General features: G+C 41.7%; 3 long non-coding RNA genes across 4 annotated transcripts in view; 2 read left to right on the forward strand and 1 right to left on the reverse strand.

The window, feature by feature from the left end:
• The window catches only part of LOC138756135 (uncharacterized), a 62,152-nt gene extending 53,092 nt beyond the window's left edge, over positions 1-9,060 (forward strand). Inside the window, exon 3 of the long non-coding RNA XR_011352786.1 lies at positions 8,992-9,060. This is a non-coding gene — a long non-coding RNA (uncharacterized lncRNA). The remainder of the gene's footprint in view (positions 1-8,991) is intronic.
• LOC138757242 (uncharacterized) overlaps positions 1-23,727 on the reverse strand; it is a 1,106,005-nt gene that overhangs the window by 613,203 nt on the left and 469,075 nt on the right. The gene's annotated exons all lie outside the window — the stretch shown is intronic.
• Positions 22,619-23,727, forward strand: part of LOC138756136 (uncharacterized) — a 55,405-nt gene continuing 54,296 nt past the window's right edge. For both annotated transcript variants that reach the window (XR_011352787.1, XR_011352788.1), the window contains exon 1: positions 22,619-22,894. This is a non-coding gene — a long non-coding RNA (uncharacterized lncRNA). The remainder of the gene's footprint in view (positions 22,895-23,727) is intronic.

The following is a 23,727-nucleotide window of genomic DNA, read 5'->3' on the forward strand; positions in this document are numbered from 1 at the left end:
CTGCTCATTTGCAGGAAACGCCCAAACCAACTGTCAGTAAGGGCTGAGGTGGCTGGCAAGAAACCAGCAAGCCTATTGTATGCATGGGACCAGTTGTCCCAGTGAAAATTTCTGGTGGATGTGGCATCAGAAGTTAGTATATTTCCACACACTGGTTTTAACACATGCCATCCTACCTCAGACCTGCAACTACAAGCAGTTAACAGTTCCAACATTCTGACCTTTGGCACCAGGAGGATGAATGTCAAGTTCGAGAATCACTTTACACTTGGCCATTTATTATAGCAGCAGTAACCTGACCTTTGCTTCGTGAAGATTTTCTTCTGGCTCATTCATTCCTTGTCGATTTAAAAGGGTGCCGGCTAATAGATGGAACTACTTTTCAGTCCATTCCTTTGGCAGACACCTATACCACTGCTCTGAGCCTTCAAACATTAGTTAAACCAGTAGATGAATTCTCCAAGCTGTTGGAAGATGTCCCGGAGTTACTACTCTACAATTTTCTGCCTCCACTGCAAAGCACGGTGTTACTCACCGCATTTGTACTAAGAGCTCTCCTATCCATGCTAAAGCATGTCACTTGCCTCCAGAGAAGCTGCCGTTAGCTAAAGATGAGTTTGCCAAGATGGAGGAACTAGGCATAATTCATAAGTCTGACAGTCCCTGGGCATTTCCATTACATGTGGTCCCAAAACAGAATGGAGGTTGGCGGCCATGTGGAGATTACTTTTCTTTGGCTTGGCTTCGCGGACGAAGATTTATGGAGGGGGTAAAAAGTCCACGTCAGCTGCAGGCTCGTTTGTGGCTGACCAGTCCGATGCGGGACAGGCAGACACGATTGCAGCGGTTGCAAGGGAAAATTGGTTGGTTGGGGTTGGGTGTTGGGTTTTTCCTCCTTTGCCTTTTGTCAGTGAGGTGGGCTCTGCGGTCTTCTTCAAAGGAGGCTGCTGCCCGCCAAACTGTGAGGCGCCAAGATGCACGGTTTGAGGCGTTATCAGCCCACTGGCGGTGGTCAATGTGGCAGGCACCAAGAGATTTCTTTAGGCAGTCCTTGTACCTTTTCTTTGGTGCACCTCTGTCACGGTGGCCAGTGGAGAGCTCGCCATATAATACGATCTTGGGAAGGCGATGGTCCTCCATTCTGGAGACGTGACCCATCCAGCGCAGCTGGATCTTCAGCAGCGTGGACTCGATGCTGTCGACCTCTGCCATCTCGAGTACCTCGACGTTAGGGGTGTGAGCGCTCCAATGGATGTTGAGGATGGAGCGGAGACAACGCTGGTGGAAGCGTTCTAGGAGCCGTAGGTGGTGCCGGTAGAGGACCCATGATTCGGAGCCGAACAGGAGTGTGGGTATGACAACGGCTCTGTATACGCTTATCTTTGTGAGGTTTTTCAGTTGGTTGTTTTTCCAGACTCTTTTGTGTAGTCTTCCAATGGCGCTATTTGCCTTGGCGAGTCTGTTGTCTATCTCATTGTCGATCCTTGCATCTGATGAAATGGTGCAGCCGAGATAGGTAAACTGGTTGACCGTTTTGAGTTTTGTGTGCCCGATGGAGATGTGGGGGGGCTGGTAGTCATGGTGGGGAGCTGGCTGATGGAGGACCTCAGTTTTCTTCAGGCTGACTTCCAGGCCAAACATTTTGGCAGTTTCCGCAAAGCAGGACGTCAAGCGCTGAAGAGCTGGCTCTGAATGGGCAACTAAAGCGGCATCATCTGCAAAGAGTAGTTCACGGACAAGTTTCTCTTGTGTCTTGGTGTGAGCTTGCAGGCGCCTCAGATTGAAGAGACTGCCATCCGTGCGGTACCGGATGTAAACAGCGTCTTCATTGTTGGGGTCTTTCATGGCTTGGTTCAGCATCATGCTGAAGAAGATTGAAAAGAGGGTTGGTGCGAGAACACAGCCTTGCTTCACGCCATTGTTAATGGAGAAGGGTTCAGAGAGCTCATTGCTGTATCTGACCCGACCTTGTTGGTTTTCGTGCAGTTGGATAATCATGTTGAGGAACTTTGGGGGACATCCGATGCGCTCTAGTATTTGCCAAAGCCCTTTCCTGCTCACGATGTCGAAGGCTTTGGTGAGGTCAACAAAGGTGATGTAGAGTCCTTTGTTTTGTTCTCTGCACTTTTCTTGGAGCTGTCTGAGGGCAAAGACCATGTCAGTGGTTCCTCTGTTTGCGCGAAAGCCGCACTGTGATTCTGGGAGAATATTCTCAGCGACACTAGGTATTATTCTATTTAGTAGAATCCTAGCGAAGATTTTGCCTGCAATGGAGAGCAACGTGATTCCCCTGTAGTTTGAGCAGTCTGATTTCTCGCCTTTGTTTTTGTACAGGGTGATGATGGTGGCATCACGAAGATCCTGAGGCAGTTTACCTTGGTCCCAACAAAGCTTGAAAAACTCATGCAGTTTGGCATGCAGAGTTTTGCCACCAGCCTTCCAGACTTCTGGGGGGATTCCATCCATACCTGCTGCTTTGCCACTTTTCAGGTGACAGGTTAACAATGCCACCATTATCATTATCCAATACCTCATATTCAGGATTTATCAGATAATTTGCATGGACCAAAGATCTTCTTGAAAATAGATGATGTATAGCTATCAACAAGTATTGGTTGAGCCAGAAGACATTCCAAAAACAGCAAATATTATTCCATTTGCTTTGTTTGAATTTTTACAAATGCTATTTGGATTAAAGAATGCTGCTCAATAATTTCAACAGATGATGGATGCTTTAGAACGGGGTATGACCAATGTTTTCATTTACCTCGATGACATTTTAGTGGGCAGTGCAGATAAGGAGGAACATTTGGAACATTTTTGTACACTTTTTATTCATCTTTAAGGATTTGAACTGATCATAAATCCAGATAAATGCATTTTTGGAGAAGAAACTATTGATTTCTTTGGACATAGGTTTATTCAGGAAGACATGACTCCACTGCCATCCAAAGTTGAGGCCATGACCATGTATTCAAGACCTGCTATGTTTAAAAGACTTCAGGAATTCTTGGGAATGGTAAATTTTTACTGTCGGTTTCTTCCAGGAGCAGCTCATATCATGAAGCTTCTTTTCAATTTACAGTCTGGAAATGCCAGAATCATCCATTGGACTTCTTGAAGACCAAAGATTTGCTGACTCATGCCACTATGCTCAGCTACCCAGTTTTAAATGCAGCCTTTCTACAAACACTTCCAGTATGGCCGTAGGAGGTGCACGTCATCAATATGTCAACGGGCAATGGAAACTGTTAGCATTCTTCAGCCGCCATATTCATGAAGCTGAGAAGAAATACAATGCTTTTGATAAGGAGCTTTTGGCCATTTACTTGTCTATTCAACACTTTCATTATTTTTGGAGGACAAAGATTTTACTATGTACACCAACCACAAGCCCCTAACATTTGTGTTTTCCAAAGACGCAGAGCCATGGTCAGCACGACAACAATGGCAATTATCATTCATTTCAGAATTTTCCATAAAAATACTACATATTTCTGGAAAAGACAATGTAGAGCTGATGCACTGTCCTGTTCTGCTCCACTCGAGGTTTCATCTATAGATCAAGGTATTGACTAAACAGCTTTGGCCATGGCCCAAGAACACGACCATGAGACGAATGCTTATTGGACTGCAATCATAAACTTGCAATTGAAGGATGTAGAATTTGGAGTTAATGGCAAATGACTTCTTTGTGATATATCAATGGGACACCCACACCCAGTAGTTCCGGCGAGTATTCGACTCTGTGCATGGTCTCTCACATCCATCGATTAGATCCACCGTTCATATGGTTTCCGACAGGTTCGTGTGGCATGGTCTTAAAAAAGACATTACACAAATGGTGAGGTCCTGCATTGCCTGCCAGAAATCAGAAGGTCAGCGGCACACTAAGACACCACTGCAGGCCTTCCCAGCAGTTATGCTCATGTCCACATGGACATTGTTGGTCTGCTTCCTGTTTCAAGAGGATACCATTATCTTTTTATGGTAATATACAGGTTTACATGATGGCCCGAGGTCATATGTATGGTAGATGCTACTGCAGACATTTGTGCTCAGGCATTCCTCAGTTCCTGGGTGTTTTGTTTTGGTTTACTGGTACATGTTACTTCGGATAGAGGACCGCCATTTACTTCCTCACTGCGGAACAGCCTTGTCTCACTTTCTCAGTGCAACATTTAATAATATGACTGCCTATCATCCCCAGGCCAATAGAATGGTGGAAAGATTCCATCAACATCTCAAGTCAGCCTTGATGGCTCAGTTAGAGGGCCTGAACTGGGCTGATGAGCTGCCCTTGGTATTATTGGGCATTAGAACAACTCCAAAGGAGGACCTCCAAGCCTCATCTGCAGAGCTCATGTATGGGGTGCCGTTGGCGATTCCAGGGGAGTTCGTCCCCTACCATTACAACTCCACCGATGATCCTAAGGAACTGTTGACCAGGCTAAAGGAAACTGTAGGATAATTGACCCTTATTCCATTATCTTTGCATGGAGAACACTCTTCCTTTGTGCCTGAGGACCTCAAAAACCGCAAATATGTTTTTACCATAGCAGAACACTTGGTCATCTTTTGCAGATGCTTTATGAAAGACCTTATAAGATACTCAGACAAACTAGGTCGACCTGTATTTTGGACATTGGAAGGAAGCCAGAGTCTTTCACTATTGACAGACTTAAACCAGCTCATGTGGACAAGTCTTCCCCACTGCAGCAACCAACGGTCTATTGCAGAGGTCATCCATCTAAAAGACAGACAAACCTTTCTGTGGGGTCTGTGGGTGGGGGTAGCATAACTATGGTGGTACTACAACTCCCAGAAGGCATTGAACTGGCTATGTGGCATCACTGTGTGATGACATCAATGTGTATTGAATGCATAATTCTGGTTTTTAAAAGGTTGCGCGGGTTACGAAGAGTAAATCCATTTGATTCACTCTCGAAATGCCTTGTGTGATTATTTTGTCATGGCCATCTTAGGACTCTGTTTATGGGCCCTCTTCCCTATGAAGCAGTCAATCCTTAATTTAAACATCATCCAAAGAGCTGTCTTCTAGAGGTGAGGTGAGAGTGAGTGCCCTTAATATTATGTAGCATTCTACATAATATGTCTTTGAGCAGGTCTAGTGGGTATTCTGTGGCAAGTGATCTATCTCTTGACAGACCAAACCCTTTTTCAACCATCAACAAAGCATCAGTTGAGAGATGATGGAATATTCTTTACTTGTCTGTATGAGAGCTGCTCTAATTACTCTCAACAAACTCAATATGATCCAGGACAAAGCTGCTAGTTTAGACAGTCGAGGCGGATTACAAAGTATTGTTCCTCCAATTTGCATGTGCCTCAATTTGGCAGTACATGAGGACATGGATAGACATATCAATGTGGCACTGGTGTGTGGAATCAAAATGTTTGGCCATTGGAAGGTCCTTGCTGTTGAAACAGCCAGAGCAAAGGTGCTCAATGACATAATCTTCCAATCTGCATCCAGACGCTACCGTGTAGAGAAAGCTGCATCAGGATGACCGTATTCAGTAAATGACCCCTACAGATTCACAGGTGAGATGTTGCTTCACTTTGAAAAATTGATTGGGGGCTCTGAATAGTGGTGAGAGAGGAGGTGTAAGTACAGCACTTTTTTGGTACTAAGGGGGTAATTGGTGGGAGCAAATGATTTGTCGAGGAAATTGAGAAGAGATTGATCCCTTTGGAAAGCAGAGAGGGGAGGGAATAGCAGGGGAAGACCTGTGTATCTGTTGAAGACAGAAGAATTATCCGCGGTTCAGATCAAGATCCCACATTAGGTTCCTCTTTGCAGGTGTTCTTTGGCTTGCTGAGTTCCTGTAGGAGTTATGTTTGTTCCAGATTCAGGCAGTCTCGTGTATCTCAATTGCTGTGATGCTCATTCTGCTCAAATATTTTTACCCAGAATACCACTATAAGTTTAAGATTGCCCCATCTATCTTTTTATTATTTAAAATGTATTCTTCTTCTCTGGATGATTATTAAGGATATATTTAGAATATTCTGCTATGTTTTGAATATCCTGTAAATTGGAAAGACTTCAGGACCTGTCCTGGAGCACCTGAGAATTACACTAGTGCAATTGAATTGTTATAACATCAAGAAATAAAATACTGGAAGTACTCAGCAGGTCAGTCCACATCTGTGGAAAGAAAAACCGAATTAACATTTCAGGTCAAAGACCCTTTATCAGAACAAAGGAAAGATATTCACAATATGATTGTTAAAGTGAAACACTTTTGATATACCGTGAGCAATTAGATGTTGCGCTAGTACTGAGGTTCAAATACACAATGACAATCTGATGAAAGGTTCTGAGCATTTAAAAATATTTAATAAATTATTTTTTAAAAATGGAAGGGAATATTTCTATTAAAGTAATTACCATAAATTTCTATTAAACAGTCCATTTTCTGGGATACTTCTGCCATTTCAACAAAGAAATTCTAATTTATATCAGAAGCAAATATAAGTAATAAGATTAAATTGCCTCTCATCCACATGTTGGCAATTAACATATACTTGGAACCTAAGTGACATAACCTGTGAAATTACCTAGTTCAATCGATATTTGTTGGCTTGAACTAATTCTGTCCAAATAACGGCAGCATTTTTCTATTGATTAATTTTATTTTTATGTAAACCTATTATCAAATTATTCTGGTGATCAATTCAACTAAGTAGAGGCAGTAAACCTTTTTTTTAAAATGGTCTTGGCCTTCATGTGGCTGAAGTTAGTTTAAAGTAATAGAGATTACAGTCATTATAAGTGATTAATTAATATGCTTGGTCAGAATTAGATCACCATTGTTCCAAATAAATGCGTTATTTTATAACATTTTATAACATTTAAATTAGTGCAAGTCAGTAATTTCAAAAATGGGTGACAAAAATATCTATAGTTACAGTGTTTTTTTCTAATAAATTGGAACAAATTCTTTCAATGTTATTAATAAAAATAGGAACATATTGTTTCATCAGTATTTGTGACTAGATCATTAACATTATTGTTAAAATAATTTGTGCTTGTAACCCTAGAACACCACAATGGCTACTGTCCTGTGACATTGACCTCCACCATTATGAAATGCTTCGAGCTTCTGGTGACGGAACACATCAAAGTACACCTCCTAGAAATGCTGGACACATCTCAATACATCTATAGAAGAAATCATTCCACAGATAATGTTAGAGCCTTGTTGCTTCACTCCATCGTAGCCCATCTGAGAACAATTCTTCACATGCCAGGTTGCTATTCATTGATCAGCTAGATAATTAATACAATCATTCCCAAAGACTGGTGAAGAAGGGGGAATCACCACCCCTCTCTGTAATTGGATGCTGGACTTCATAACGGAAAGACACAGTCTGTCTGGGTCGGTAGTAGAAGGTGGAGCACCATCATGCTGAGCACTAGTACATCTCACGGTTGCATGCTCAGTCCACTCCTGTTCACGCTGCTGACCCACAACTGCATCGCCAGATCCAGCTCCAACTATGTCATCAAGTTTGCAGATGACACAACAGTAGTTGGTTCATCAGCAACAACGATGAGTCACACGATAGAGAAGAGGTGGAAAATCTCATGAACTAGTGCGAGAGTAACAACCTGAGTCTCAACGTGGACAAGGCGAAGGCAATGATTGTGGACTTCAGGAGGACCAGGAATGACCACCCTCCACATCAACAATTCTGTAGTAGAGAGAATGGAGAGCACCAAGTTCCTCTCACTGGCACTCAATATTTCTTCACCCATCAAGAACACGCAACATTTCCTGTGAAGACTGAATCAGGCAAGGCTACCAGCCACCATTATGTCAACCATCTATAAGAGCTCTATCAAGAGTGTTCTGGAGGGTAGGAGAGCAATGGATTGGAGGTCAATCCACAGGACCATAAGAGTGTCAGAGAGGATCACTGGAGTCTACTCCTTCCCCCCCCCCTACCCGGAACACGCAATTACTGGAGTTGGTTGTGTGGAGAAACCTCTGGAGGTTGGCGTCATGGTCTTCCAGAGAGTGTCCAAAAATGGTGATGTTGTCGAGATAAGGGAAGGTGGCCTTCAATCCTTACTCATCGGCCATTTTGTCCATCTGTCTCTGGAAGACAAAGACCCCATTGGCGATACCAAAAGGGACCCTCCAGAACTGATAGAGCCATCTGTCTGCCTCAAATACTGTGTAGGGGCAGACCTTGGAATGGATTGGTAACTGATGCTCTGCAGCTTTCAGGTCGATGGTCAAATAGATCTGATACTGCGCAATTTTGTTTACCATGTCTGAAATTCGTGGGAGGGTATACGGGTTCAGGAGCGTGAAATAATTAATTGTTTGGCTGTAATCATTCACTAGCATGGACTTTTCTTCCCCTTTCACGACTACCACCTGGGTTCTCCATGGGCGTTTTCTGGGTTCAATTATGTTTTCTTTGAGCAGCCACTGTATCTCAGCTCTGATAAATTCCCAATCCCCCACAAAGTATCACCTGCTCTTTGTAGCTATTGGCTTGCAATCAGGAGTCAGGTTCAGAAACAGTGGTGGGGGGGGGAGAGAGGGGAGATCAATATTTAGGATGGAGAGACTGCATGTGGTGTCTGACTTTTGAGACCTTCCGTTCCACACCATGATTGGAGGGAGTAGGCCAGAGTACTCCATGGTCATGCTTTTAAGGTGAGTCCACAATATCCCTGGATTGCCATAGAGTATGAATGTGAAGCTCGGAAAATACGATAGTCCATTGGGTACACTCTTAAATTGTACCGCAGAGCCATCAAAGAGTTTATAAAGCTCTCCATGGAGCCAGTGCCTACTAAGCAATTATTCAAATTTCCATTTACCCTCACCTTCATTGTCAAATTATTCAATTGGTGAGATATTGCCTGATCCAGGACGACCAATGCCTGTGCTCCAGAAACCCCGTTCCTCTCCATGCTGATGTCGACTCTCTCCTCTTGACCTGCAGGCAGACAAGATGGCATCAACCACGAGGCTTGGCAAGATGGCTGCCTTCCATCTTGATTCAACAATGGACTAGGAGGCGCCGACCTCAAGGTGCGACAAGGTGACTGCCTTGGCTTCCCACAATGCTTCATTTCTGGTGGCGAGTCCCGCCACAAGGTGCAGCAAGAAGAGGCTGGCGGCGAACAGCACAGAGAGGTGGAGACCAGTCCTTTGGGACTCGGGCATGGATCGAGTGGTGATTCGGGTGTTGCACACACGGTTGCCCTCTTTGAGTTCCCTTTTGCCCAGCAGAAATTCATCCACTGCCCTCGCTTACCACATCCAGCACACACGGAATCCTTCACAGGGCATAGGGTGTGGGGTTTCAGTGCCTGGCCACAGAAGTAACATCCCTGGTCGTGCGTGCCCATAGCAGTTGGTGCTGGGGCTGCGGGGGCTGCAGGCACCCTGATGACTTAGTCCTCTGAAAGGGCATCGCTTTCACCAGTGAGGTTGTCAGCTCCCAGTTGGGCCTGCTCGAGCACTTTTGCCAGCACCAGGGCGCTGGCCAAGTCTTTCTTCCCGAAAGTCAGCAGTTGCTGCCTCACGTACCTCGACCTCACTCCTGCCATGAGGGTGTCCCAGATTTGTTCCTCCTCTCTCACCTGGGCCGTGACCATTCCGTAGTGGCATTTTATGATCAGGGCCCACAGTTCAAGAACATAACCATCCAGCGACTCACCTGGATGCTGCTGACGTGGAGTCAGTGCTTCACCAGCACGTCATTCTGGGGCCTCATGTAGCGGGCCTTCAAACCTTCGATGGCTGACTTGTAGGTTGCAGTCTCTGATGACAGTGTACCCTTTGAGGCCGACTCAAGAGATAAGTGCCGATCTCCAGAGATCATCAGAGTTTAAGATGTTTTGTGTGACTGTCAGGTAGGACTGGAGGCATTCCAGCCAGTAGGTGAATTTCTCTGCAGCCTCAGGAGACTGAGGGTTAATCTGGAGCATGCCTGGCTTCATCAGGGCTTCCATCCCATTTCAAAGTAAGCTATTAAAATTGTAGCATGACTGAATGCACTGAGACAAGTGAGGAGTACAAACACCTTTTAATAGCTTACAATTAATGGCCGTAATAATGACTATTATGAAGGCATAAGAGTCCTCAGGTGAACCTGAGGTAAGATGGGAAAACCAGGATTTATATTGGGGTAGGTGAAGGTGGAGCCAGGGGAGGAGCCAGCTATCTGAACAATACATAGACTGTGAATTCCAGTTCACTGCACCTATCTACTAATATTGCAACTTTCAGGGAATTGTGGGCTTTCACTTAAGGTCCCTCTATTGTCAACATTCCTTAGCACCATTTATTATATGACATAAACTTCCCTCCCTTCCATGGACTCCATCTACCTCTCCCACTGCCGAGAAAAGGCAGCCAACATACTGATCAGATTTCAGACACATTCTCTCTCCCCACTCCCTTTAGGAGAAGACGTAATGGTATGAAAGCACATGCTAGGAAGCTTAAGGACATATTGTCTGCCAGAGACACCAAGCTGCTGAATATGGCCCATAATACGTTCCCTTTGCTTGGGGATAATTGATCTTCCTTTTCATTGTAACCCTTTACTCTGTAAATTGTGTTCTCTACATGGCTATATGAATATTAGAGATAAGCTGTTAATCTGTTTCCAGAAAACCTTCTCACTTTACCTGGTATCCTGCAGCAAATAAACTTAAGCTTAAAAAAGTGAGGCAGGACTTTCCCTGCTCAAACACTATCCTTGAATCCCTTCTGCCTTCTCATATGTACATAAATCTTATCTGAGATTTTTCTCCAATAATTTCCCTACCACTGACTTAAATTACCTGGCTTATCCATGCTGCTCTTCAAGTATAAAGAAAGAAGGTTAGCTAATCTCCAGTCTTTTTATACTTCCCCTGGGATTCGCAAAGATCCAAAGATCTCCATCAGATAATTTTTTTCAAAATATTCTCAGTGATCCACCAAATGGACTCAGTCTATTACAGATTCCATGTTTAGTCCCTATGATGACACTTTAGAAGGTGTGGATTTTAATTATTGGATTTGCTCATGTGATAAATCCTCAGACAAATATATACTATTCCCTTGAACAGCTGTCTGAAGCAGTGAATTGTTCATTCCCACCACTCTTTGGGAAAAGAAGCTGCTTCTGAATTCCCTATTAGGTTTCCTGCTGATGTACCAGTTTTTAACTATTAAATTAAACCAGTTGTTGGTTTTGAAATCCCTTTTACTCTTTAGTACCACACGTCTTGGCAGTCAACGTTCCAAAATTCTCATATTCAGTAGGATTGCTGAAAAGCAGTTTTAGGCACCTTTTCCTAAAATGGGGCTGAAAAATCTGACTGGTATCAACCTGCCATGGTCAAGACATTGATTTGAAACTTCGATTCTGGTTTAACCTTTGTGTGTTTCAAAGCAGTTAATATACTTTGTGGGTATATTACTTCACAAAAGTAAGATCAATTTTATTGTAAAATTTCCAAAGACCACAGGAATAAGCTTACATCTTTGCAAAGCAGACAAAAAGATAGATTTTCAACTAAGAAATGCATCTGTAAAACATTTATTGACAATCTTTTTGACAAAAAGTGAATTTGTTGTAGCCAAATTGATTTTACTGTCTCTGTTTCCCTTTATAAAGAACACTGCAGGCCACACAGGATTGTTGTCAAACATAAGTACAAATAGGAAAGAAGCTGGGCCCCAAGTGGTAATGGATAACTGTAATTGGTTTTGAGTGACATCATTTTTCCATATAATTGAAGTCTGGCTGAAGGAAAATTTCACTAATGCTTGAAATGAACTTAAGCCCTGTTTCCTGTGGATGCGAAAGGGAAAGAAACAAAATAAGTTGCTCAGGGAAATTTAGTTCTTTATTATTGCTATATTAAAACACTCAGTGAGTGCAGGTTAAAAAGTAATTGAACAATGGGAAACATACAAAAATGGCTAAATGAGGGGAAAGGAACATCCTCCAAAACCAATACTTCCTGCATGACGAAAGATATAGAAATAAAGCTTATAACAAATAAAATCAGGAGTCATACACCACAGAAACAAGCCCAGGCTATTCAGCCCATGGAGACTAAACTGATCAGAATCAGAATTTATTGTCATAAATATGTCACAATATTCATTCTTTTGCAGAAGCAACACAATTATATAAACTACCTTGTCAAATAAATAAAAAGAAATGCATGATAAAGAGAAAGAAAAAGTAAGGTAGTCACTATGGTTCATTGTTCATTCAGGAATCTGACAGCAGCGGAGAAAATGCTGTCCTTGTGCTGCTGAATGCTTTTCTTCAGGCTCCTGTACCATTTTCCCAACTTTAGCAGAGTAAAGGGACATAGCCTGGATGGTGGTGGTCCATGAGGATAGAGTTCTTTTAAGACATTGCCTTTTGTAGATGTCCTCAATGGAATGAGGACCCGTGATATCGCAGTCTGAGTAACAACCCTCTGGAGTTTTTTCTTGTCCTGAGAGTTGGCACTTCCATACCAGATAGTGATGCAACCAGCCAGAATGCTCTCCACAGTACATCTGTGGAAGTTTCCAAGAATCTCCGGTGACATACCAAATCTCCTCAAATTCCTCACATAGTGTAGCTGCTGGCGAGCCTTCTTCATGATTGCATTAATATGGAGGCTCCTGGACGGATCCTCCGAGATGTTGACAGCCAGGAATTTGAAGTTATTGACCCTCTCCACTGCTGACCTCTCGATGAAGACTGGTTCATGTTCTTCTGATTTCCTTCTGAAGTCCACAATCATCGCTTTGTTAAGTGAAAGGTTGTTGGTGTGGCATCACTCAACTAGCTGATCTTCCTCATTGCCTCATCTACTATCCATTTACATAGGAAGTCACGTGATGGAGTAGTGACCGGTAAGAAAATACCAGCCCTCTCCAGAAAAGTTTTTAAAAAGTAAAGAAAAAGCAAAGCCACAAACACAGAAACCATAACAAATTAAAAATAAAAGTGTGGAGAAAATGGCAGCAAAGAAAGAAAAACCAAAAACAACGGGAAGAAAAGAAGGAAAAACTTTGGAAGAGAAAGGTGAAGGCCTTACCTGTATGAGGAGGCCCACCGTAAAGAGAGAAGCCTGCTCCCTGAGGTCAGTGGAAACCCCGAACACAGAACTACAAAGATGGCTCACGGAGCCAAACAAAAGTGCGCAACCGCGCATGCGCGACAAAAACAACACTGAAGGGAGGGGGACCAGCTGAGGAGTAACTCTCCACAGCTGAAACAGACAAGTATAACACAACAGCAAGACTCCCAACAGGAAAATATAGAAAATAACGGGAACACGAAGGAAGAGAATAAATATAGGAAATCAGAGAAACAACAGATAACAAACCCAGAGGAGGAAGACCAACACCAAGACACCTTTAATAAAAATAAGAAGACCAAAAATAACCATCAAAATAAAATAAACAACCCAACAAGAAAATCAGAAGAGACGGAGGTAAAGGACACAGATCCTGGAGTGGACTCAGAAGAAGAGGAGGGAGAACATCAAACTCTACACAGAGAAACGGAAGATGAAGGGAAGGGACAGTACATGGATAAAAAAAAAAAATTCAAGAATATATGGGAACATTAAAAGAATGGCTGACACAAGAATTCAGTGAAATAAAAAGAAGAATAAAAGGTACAGAAGAAAAAGTGAATAGATTAGAGATGGTCATGACAGAAATAGGAAAAAGAGTAGACAAGGTGGAAGAATGAGAAACAGCCATAGAAATGGAGGTAGATGACTTAAAAGAGAAATTAGAAGAATCTGATAAAAATGTTAAAGAAACACAGGAGATGTTAGCTCAGAAGATAGATAAAATGGAAAATTATAATAGAAGAAACAATATAAAAATAGTGGGCATTAAGGAAGATGAAGAAGGCAAAAATATGAAAGAATTTATAAAAGAATGGATCCCCAGGGTCCTAGAAATGCCAGAATTACAGGAAGGAATGGAAATAGAAAGGGCACACAGAACATTAGCCCCTAAACCAAAACCACAACAAAAACCAAGATCCATTCTAGTAAAATTCCTAAGATATACAACAAGAGAAAATATACTGGAGAAGGCAATGAAAAAAAAATAGAAGACAAAAAACCACTAGAATACAAAGGTCAAAAAATTTTTTTCTACCCAGACATAAGTTTTGAACTCCTGAAGAAGAGGAAGGAGTTTAACGCAGCAAAAACGACCCTATGGAAAAAAGTTTATAAATTTATGTTAAAATATCCAGCGTTGCTTAAAATAGTTATCCCGGGGCAGCAAAGCAAACTGTTCTCGGATCCAAAAACAGCACGAAATTTTGCAGAACACCTACAAAACAGACAGAGAGATGAAGAGATGTAAAAAGAACAAAAATGACAACAAACTATATATAAAGAAGAAGAATAAAGTATAAGTAAGAACTAAGAAGGGAAAGAAAGGGAAGAAAGGAAGTAAGGAGGGAATTAAGAGAGTGAGCTTTGTTATATATGAAGATTAAACTCTTTTCTGGGGGGGCTAGGTGGGGAAGAATAACAGTCACTGCAAAATCAGTTGACTCTTGCGAGCGGGTTTGCAAATCCAAATGGAGAGGGGAGATGTGGTTGCCTGACAAGGGGAAAAGGGCAACTCAGAGAGGGGAGGGACTATTGGGTTAAAGGAATTTTAGATATGGGAATAGTGGAAATATTTTATGTTTTAGAAATGTTGTCTTACAGTGTGTTCAAAAAAAGAAAATAGAAATGGATAAGGAGGAAAGGTGGTGATGAGGAAACGGAAAGGAAAGGTAAACAAAGTATGAAATGGCCATATTGAACTATATGACTTTAAATATTAACAGAATACATAACCAAATCAAAAGGAAAAAGCTGTTAAATTTACTGAAGAAAGAAAAAATTGATATAGCATTCGTGCAAGAAACACATCTAACTGAAGTGGAACACGAGAAATTAAAGAGAGATTGGATAGGACATGTAACAGCAGCATCATATAATTCAAAAGCCAGAGGAGTAGCTATATTAATCAATAAAAATGTACCAATCAAAATAGAAGAGGAAATAATAGATCCAGCAGGGAGGTATGTAATGATAAAATGTCAGATATATTCAGAATTTTGGAATTTACTCAATGTATACGCACCTAATGAAGAAGATCAAAAATTTATGCAAGATATCTTTTTAAATATCGCAGATATGCAAGGGAAAATACTAATAGGAGGGGATTTTAACCTTAATTTGGATTCAAACATGGATAAAACTGGAAAAAAGACTAACATAAAGAACAAAGTAACCAAATTTATAATTAAATCGATGCAGGAAATGCAACTTTTGGATATATGGAGGAAACAACACCCAAAGGAAAAGGAATATTCATATTATTCGGGTAGACATAAAACATACTCAAGAATAGACCTATTCCTGTTATCAGCCCACATTCAAGGAAGAGTTAAGAAAACGGAATATAAAGCTAGATTGTTATCGGATCACTCACCCATGTTATTGGCAATAGAGCTAGAGGACATCCCACCAAGAATGTATTGATGGAGATTAAACTCCATGCTACTTAAAAGACAGGATTTTAGAGAATTCATTGAGCGACAAATTAAAATGTATTTTGAAATAAATGCGGAATCAGTGAAAAATAAATTTATACTATGAAACACAATGAAAGCGTTCATCAGAGGGCAGATAATAAGTTATGTAATTAAGATGAAGAAGGACTACAATCGAGAAATAAAACAGTTGGAAAGAGAAATAACAAATACAGAAAAAGAATTAGCAATAAAGAAAGATACAACTAAAAGAAGAGAATTGACAGACAAGAAAATAAAATATGAAACACTACAAACATATAAGGTGGAGAAGAACATAATGAAGACAAAACAGAAATATTATGAGCTAGGATTAAAAAATGCACAAAATACTAGCATGGCAGCTTAAGACAGAACAAACTAAAAGAACAGTATTGGCATCAAGGAAAAAGGACAAACAAATTACATATAACCCAACGGAGATCAATGAAAACTTCATGGAATTCTACAAACAACTATATCACACTGAAAACTAAGGGAAAGAAGACAAAATAGATGAATTTCTAACTAAAATTGAACTACCAAAATTACAAACAGAGGAGCAAAATAAATTAATAAAACCATTTGAAATAGAAGAAATACAGGAGATATTAAAAAAAACTACTGAAAAACAAAACACCGGGAGAGGATGGATTCCCCATAGAATTCTATAAAAAATTTAAAGACTTATTAATTCCTCCTGTCCTGGAAGTAATGAACCAGATTGAAAAAACACAAAACATACCAGATTCAAACATGCAAAACAGCAATCATTACAGTAATACTAAAGACGGGGTAAGATCCACTAACATCAGCATTCTATAGACCAATATCTCTACTCCACACAGATTATAAGATAATAGCTAAAATATTAGCAAACAAATGGGCTGACTGTGTACCAAAAATAGTAAAATTAGACCAAACTGGATTTATTAAAAAAAGACAAACAATGGACAATATCTGTAAATTCATTAATTAATCCATGCAGTACAAGGAAACAAAACTCCAACAGTAGCGGTTGCTTTAGATGCAGAGAAACCCTTTGACAGAGTAGAATGGAATTATTTATTCAAAGTACTACAAAAATTCAACCTACCAGAAAAATATATTAATTGGATTAAAGCATTATATAAGGGACCATTGGCGAAAATGACAGTAAATGGATATATATCAAATCAATTTAAATTAAGCAGATCAACAAGACAGGGATGTCCACTATCTCCCTCACTGTTCGTGTTAGCTATTGAACCACTAGCAGAACTGATAAGAACAGAAAATAAAATACGAGGGATAAAAATAAAAGAGAAGGAATATAAAATCAGTCTATTTGCAGATGACGTTATAATATTCTTAACAGAACCAGAAACATGAATAAAAGAATTACATAAGAAATTGAAAGAATATGGAGAAGTATCAGGGTACAAGATCAATGCAAATAAAAGTGAAGCAATGCCAATGAATAATGCGAATTTCACAAAGTTTAAGAAAGATTCACCATTTAGATGGCAAACACAAGCAATTCGATACCTAGGTATACAACTAAATAATAATCTCGGCCATCTATATAAACTAAGTTATCAGCCATTAATGAAAAAATTACAAGACGACTTAGAGCACTGGAAAGACTTACCACTAACACTGATAGGAAGGATAAACTGTATTAAAATTAACATCTTCCCAAGGATACAAAACCTATTTCAATCATTACCAATTCACCTAACAGAGAAATTCTTCAAGGAGCTAAAGAAAATAATAAGGAAATTCTTATGGAAAGGGGGGAAACCGAGGATAGCACTAGATAAATTAACAGAATGGTACAAACAAGGAGGCTTACAACTACCAAACTTTAAGAATTATTATAGAGCAGCACAATTAAGATACCTATCAGATTTTTATCAAACAAGGGAAAAACCAGATTGGACCAGATTAGAGCTAGATAAAATAGGGGAGAAGATACCTGAACATATACTATATAAGTGGGATGAAAAATTGGTGCAACGTAGGAATTCACCAGTATTGCACCATCTGCTCAACATTTGGAAGAAGATTCACGTAGAAAGGAATAATATAAATTATCAACTACCAAAATTAATATTGACACAAAATCAACTAATCCCTTTCTCAATAAATAACCTTTCCTTCAGAGAATGGGAGAGAAAAGGGATCAAAAGAATATAAAATTGTTTTTCGGAAAATAAATTATTATCTTTTGAACAAATGAAGGGCAAATATAATATAACTCATGATACAAGGTTTGCATATCACCAACTGAAAACCTACTTGAAGGACAAATTGGGAAAGTCTGAGGTTACCAGAAGGAAGCAATTTTGAATATGTGATTACAGACACAATGATAATTTAAAAATTTATAACAAACATGTACATCAAACTGCAAGAAAAGGAGAATGAGGAAACAAAATGTAAACCTAAACAAAAATGGGAACAAGATCTAAACAAAAAGATAAAAAATGAAACATGGGAAAAGCTATGCTCCGGAACTATGAGAAATACAATAAACACGAGGTTATGCATGATACAATATAATTGGTTACACAGGCTATACATCACACCACAAAAGTTAAATAAATGGGACCCAACAGTATCAGATAGATGTTTCCGCTGTAAAAAGGAAACGGGAACAACAATACATGGAATTTGGACATGTGAGAAAGTGAAAAAATTTTGGGAAGATCTAAATAAAATCACAAAAAGCAATATACCAAAAAACCCAGAGATCTTCCTTCTAAGTAATATAAGAAATAAAGAATTTGGACTCGATTTGGATGGAGCACAAAAAAGATTTATTATGATAGCCCAAGCTGTAGCAAAAAAAATGTATTATGTCAATTTGGAAATTAGAAGACAACTTGAGAATACAACAATGGTACATAGAAATAAATAAATGTATTGCATTAGAAAAAATAACATATAATTTAAGAAATAACATCACAATATTCAAACAAATATGGGAACCATACATGAAATACAATAGAGAAATCCTACCACGGACCTCCACCACCTAAAATGACAGAAGGAGAAGACAACGAAATGAACTGACTCAGTTTGTAAAAGTAAAAGACAAAATTTCTTGTTTATTTTTATTAAGTGACGACATTGTTTAACGGGTTTAATGTATCTTATAGATTGAACTTTGAATAAAGGGGATGGGGGAGAGGGAGGGAGGGAAGGGAGGGGGAAAAAGGGGAGAAAATGACACTATATATTCAAGAGAAAAATGTCTGTATGTATTTTGGTCTGTATGGTTTATAGTGTGAAAAATAAAAATTTTTTTAAAAACTATCCATTTACATGAATCCTATTTTATTCTCGCCACATGTCTACTAGTCCCACATTCTTCTTCTCACCTGTATACTAAGGGCATATTACAGTGGCCAAACAAAGTACAAACCTTCATGACTTTAGACATGGGAGAAAACTGGGGAACCCAGAGAAAACTCACCCAGTCATGGGAGTAGTGCACAAAAGTGCTGGAGAAACGGATTTAGGACCTTTTGGCGCAGTCATTTTGGCGCAAGAGATTTGGCACAGCCTGTTTGGCGCAGCCCAATTTGCAGCAAACCCATTTAGGTGCAGAACTATTTCAGCGCTGCTCATTTTCAGGCTTAGTTAAAAGCATTAATGAAATCAAGATGGGAATTGATGATACTTTATTATGTTTACATCAAAATAAAAAAATGTTTATTAGTAAAAATATTAGATAGTGATAAGTTAATTACAAAAAAATCATGGGTCCTTGGCCATTACCAGTGCTTGGGTGAGGGGCTTGTGATCGGTAAAAACGGTGAAAGTTCTGCCCTCCAAGAAGTATCGAAAGTAGCTGATGGCCAGGTATAGTGCCAGGAGCTCCCGGTTGAACTCACAGTATTTAAGGTCCGGAAGCCATAACTGCTTACTGAAGAAGGCCAGCGGGCACCACTGCCCGTCTAACCACTGTTCCAGTACACCCCTGACCGCTGTGGCAGAAGCCATCAACCGAGAGCACCATGTGTGCTTCCAGGTGCGGGTGCACCAACAAAGTCACCTCTGCGAAGGCCTGTTTTGTTGCAGCAAAGGCCTCGTCCACCTTCTACAAACAGGCCAGGGTCTTCTCTTTTGTCGCAATCAGTGCAAAAAGAGGGCACATGATGTGGGCGGCGTTGGGGCTGAATCTATGGTAAAAATTTACCATTCCCACAAATTCCTGCAGGCCCTTGAGGGAGTAGGGTTTTGGAAAACGCTGGATGGCTGCCACTATCTCCGGTGCCAGAGCTGCCCCAGATGCTGAGATGGTGTGCCTCAGGAACTGCAATGTCTGCTTCCAAAACTGGCATTTGGCCTGGTTGATGGACCTGTGCTCTTCGCTAGGTAGATAAAGACAAAGTCCAAATCCCTACCCACTGCGTATATGAGGCACTGGAATGTCTGGGCTGTGTTTTTCAACCCGAACAGCATCTGGAGGAATTCAAACAAGCCGAAAGGGGTGATAATGGTGGTCTTTCCAATGTTATCAGGGTGGACCAGGAGCTGGTGGTATCTGCGCACCAGATCAACTTTTGAAAAGAACAGCACGCCGTGGATGTTGGCCGTGAAGCACTGGATATGGAGGACTGGGTACCTGTCTGGAGTCATGGCATCATTTAGCCATCTGTAATCTCCACAGGGCCTCCAACCCCCGATGACTTCGGGACAATGTGCAGTAGCGCCACCCAAGTGATGTCCGACCGCTGAATGATGCCCAACTCCTGGAGCCTGGAGAATTCCTCTTTTGCCTGTTTTAGCTTCTCCGGTGGCAGCCGGACATGCAGCGGGGGGCCTTTTGTGGAGATGTGATGGAAAACTCCATGGCGGGGGTAGGCAACATCCAAGCATGGATCCAGGATTACAGGGAACTCACTGAGGATCTCAGCGAACTCATCTGTGGCGGAAGCTACCGTGGCGATTTTGGGTCTATCATCGTTCGCCGTGCCCAGGTACACCGAGCGAAAGGTGTGGGCATTAAGCAGGCTCCTGCCCCTCGCATTCACCAGCAGACCGTGAGCCTATAGAAAATCAGCCCCTAACAGCGCGGTGCCCACCGAGGCCAGGACAAACCACGTGAACTTTTCATCCCCAATCTGTATCTGTGCCCTACAGCTGTCATAAGTCTTGATTGCGGAACCATTGGCAGCCTGCAGGGTTGGACTGGGGGTCAAGGTTCAAGTTTTCAGCGCTGTAGGAGGGAGGGTGCTCAGCTCAGCCCGTGTCCACCAGGAATCGACGGCCCGTGGACTTGTCAGTGATGTAAAGGAGGCTGTCCATGTGGCCAACCGTGGGAGCCATCAATGGCAGTCTGGGAGTCGCAGGGCTGGTGGCACTTGCGGGCTTTCACTCCCCAGCACTGGTGATAAAGGCCCCATGTTGACTGGGTTCCCTCCGGCTTGTGCTTGGGGGTATCCTGTGGACAGTGGAGCCCCAGCTTGGAGACTTGGCTGAGGGCTGCCTCGTTCTCCTGTTTGGCGTGCAAGAGGGCATCTGCCTGGGCTGCGGCATTGCGGGGGTCGGAAAAGTCCTCTTTGGACAGATGGAGCCAGATATCTTTTGGCATCTGTTCAAGGAATATCTGGCGGAAGAGGAAACATGGCTCATGATCCTCCGCCAGGGCCAGCATTTCATCCATGAGGGCTGAGGGGTTGCGATCCCCCAACCTATCCAGGTGTAAGAGCCTGGAAGCATGCTGCTGGGGAGTGAGGCCAAACTTCCCCAGGAGTAGATTTTTGAAGGCGGTATACTTGCCCACTGCTGGTGGCCGGTGAATGACGTCGTCCACCCTCACCGCCAGCACACCCATGACGTGGTAACATTTTGTGGCACGGCTCAGATGTTGCAGAGGTGGAATTGTGTCTCTGCCTGCCCAAACTATGTCCGTGGGCGATGGGGCCAGAAGGGGGGAGTTTGAAGGCTACAGCGTTCACCTCGACTGTGTCCATCATTCGTTGGGTCCAGATAGATGTCTGGGCCCATCGGGGTCACCACTGTGGCACTTGCACGAGCCGAAGGAAATCACTGCTGCCATACTGAAGGTCATTTAGGGGAGAGGCGCAAAGATGGCAAATGAAGTTTAATGTGAGTAAATGCAAGGTTGTCCATTTTGGAAGCAGAAACAAGAGAGCAGAGTATTATTTAAATGGTGTTAAACTGGGGAGTGGGGTAATGCAAAGGGATCTGGGCATACTTGTTCACCAGTCATTGAAAACTAGAGTGCAGGTTCAGCAAGCGGTGAAGAAGGCGAACGGTATGTTGGCTTTCATAAAGAGGGGATTGGAGTATAGGAGTAGAGAAGTCCTTCTGCAGTTGTAAGGGCCCTGGTGAGACCTCATCTGGAGTATTGCATCCAGTTCTGATCCCCATATTTAAGAAATGACATACTTACTATAGAGGGAGTGCAGCATAGGTTTACAAGGTTAGTTCCCAGGATGGCAGGATTGTCATACGTGGATAGGTTAGAAAGACTTGGATTATATGTGATGGAGTTTAGAAGGATGAGGGGAAACATGATTGAGGTATTTAGGATTATCAAAGAGCTTGACAGGGTGAAATCAGAGCACATGTTCTCAATGATGGGAGAGACTAGGACTAGAGGGCATAAGTTTAAGAATATAGGGAAGGCCATTCAACACAGAAATGAGGAGAATTTTTTTTTACCCAGAGAGTTGTGGGTCTGTGGAATGCATTGCCACAGAGTATAGTGGGAGCGGATTTGTTGGATAGATTTAAGAGAGAGTTGGATAAGGCTCGTGGGCAGGGGGTTATGGGGATAAGGCTGGGATTGGTTATTGAAAGGGAAAGATCAGCCATGATCTGATAAATGGTGGTGCTGGCTCGAAGGGCCAATTGGCCTACTCCAGCACCTATTGCCTATTGTCTATTGTTTATATTCAAATTCAGCGCGCCCCTTTAAGGGCAGCATGAGCTCAGTCTTCTGGTGCATTGTGACATCATAATCGCTGCCCAGGGTGTGCGCTAGAAGGGATGCTGGAGTCAGAGAGAAACCTCTCACAACCCCATTTCCCCATGGCTGCCCCGCCACGTGGTGATACAAGCGAGGCTGGTTCATCATATGGATGTGCATTACCGCACCATCAACGTATAACTTTTTTTATTGTTTCAGAAACTCGGCATTCCTTTTTCTTCCAAATGTAAGAATTCTGCAGGTGGTGCTATCACTGTTGGCTAGTAAAAATTGTTCTTCATAAAATTCATCAACAGAATATCTTTTAAAGCTATCTGCAATTACAAGTTCTTCTAAATTTCTTGGATTTACTGGGTAAGCAGTAATTTATTTCCTTGTCCTATGGACCATTTTCTTCAGCGCTCTGTTGTTAGGCATCGTTCCTTGGGAAGCTTCAGACAAATTTTCCAGGCATTCGTTATCACTTGTTCAGTTCCCTCAACAGTTTCAGCAGCTCGTACTTTTATATTTGAAATGACGGTATCTCTTTCCACCTTCGATTCTGAAGTTCCATGCGAATGTTCATTAATTTGTTTCACTAGTTGTAGAGCTCGTCGAAAGAATCAAAGACTTGTTGATCCAAACCAAGGCTTTTATTAGCAAAAGACAGGAGCTCTTCACAGGTGGACGACCAGTCCGGAATGATCCGACCTGGCTAGGGACACAACCCTTTAAGGCCTAGACAGTAGGCGTGGCTAAGCTCTCAGCCAATCGCTGTAAGCATAGTCTAGATACTGTAACTATATACACTATATACATTGGTGATAGATCTGTACTATCACACTAGTTCACCATTTCTAACGTGAATTCGAGCTTTGCAAATGTCCTTCCTCTCACATCTCCAAAACTTTGTTATCTTATCAGTAGCATATCTTTCAAATACATATATATAGCCGTCGTATGAGCATTTTTCCTTTCCTCATTTTGTCAAAATTGTTGATGGCATTTTAATGGGTGTAATAACTACTGGAAACTACTTATTTATTAGTTGTGTGCTGAAATGGGTCTGCATCGAAGTGGGCTGCGCCAAATCACTCACACCAAAATGGCTGCGTCGAATGGTCCCATTCGGTGGAGAAACTCAGCAGGTCATGCAGCTTCCTGCTGAGTTTCTCTGTCACTTTTGTACACTGCACTGGACACTGGAC

This window comes from Narcine bancroftii, chromosome 3 (genome assembly GCF_036971445.1).
Source record: "Narcine bancroftii isolate sNarBan1 chromosome 3, sNarBan1.hap1, whole genome shotgun sequence".
Classification (NCBI taxonomy): Eukaryota; Metazoa; Chordata; class Chondrichthyes; order Torpediniformes; family Narcinidae; genus Narcine; species Narcine bancroftii.